Raw genomic sequence first — 1034 nt, 5'->3', positions numbered from 1 at the left:
TTAAATATATAAAATAAAAAAATCATAACAAATTTTAAATTGTAAAATTATTCATGAAAGTTTTCAAAATTAATTTATTTATTTTAAATTATAATATTAAAATATTTTGATAATTAAATTGAAATCCTTAGTTTTAATAAAGGGGACAAACAGCTTGTAATTCTTTCACTAATAATCACTATAATCATGTGACCAATCCGCGTGCTCCCTTGGATTATCTACACTCTGTTATCCTCATTAGTGTTAGGGTTTTTGTTAATTAACAAATACTCTAAAATTATGTTCAAATAATTTTTAATTTCTAAATCAGTAAATGTTTAAAGTTAACTTTTCAAATTTATGCATTTAATTAATTATTGTCAAATTTTTGTCTTCACATAATTTGATTTGATGAAGATTTATATCCAGTTGTTTTTACGTAAAATTTATATTTAAAAATTATTAGATAATTTAATAAATTTAATTAAATTATTATTTAATAATTCTTAACTATTAATTTTATATAAAAATAACTGTACGTAAATTTTTACTGTTTGACTTTTATTATTATAACACGTCGTTTTGTTGTAATTTACATGGAATTTGACAATCTACATCAATAAAGTTAATTAAAAGATGTGAAAATAAAAGGTGGACTAGAAACTAATTTGATTCAATAAAAATTTTAAAAAATTAATCTGGCTTACAAGTGAACTTTAAAAGACCAATTTAAAGTTTCCTTGTTCTGAAATAAAAAATAGTTAGTGATTGCTAGAAATTTATTATTACATGATAATAAAGCTCTGTATTTACATATTTACTTTTTTTTTCATCACCTTATTTTTAGCATGCACGTAGTATATAAATATGTTGCACGGAGAATTATCGTGTTAAATTTATACGCTCGCAAATATGATAAAATTTGAATTAAAAACATATAAAATTGTCTAAGTAAGATTTGGTGGAATTTAAATCTTATCAAACTTTATTCATTGTCAGTCCTAAATGACAATGTCAATCTGGTCGAAATTTAGACTAGTACAATTTGTATAAAT

This window comes from Arachis ipaensis, chromosome B02 (genome assembly GCF_000816755.2).
Source record: "Arachis ipaensis cultivar K30076 chromosome B02, Araip1.1, whole genome shotgun sequence".
Classification (NCBI taxonomy): Eukaryota; Viridiplantae; Streptophyta; class Magnoliopsida; order Fabales; family Fabaceae; genus Arachis; species Arachis ipaensis.
The sequence above is the reverse complement of the archived record's forward strand: the minus strand, read 5'-3'. Positions refer to the sequence as shown.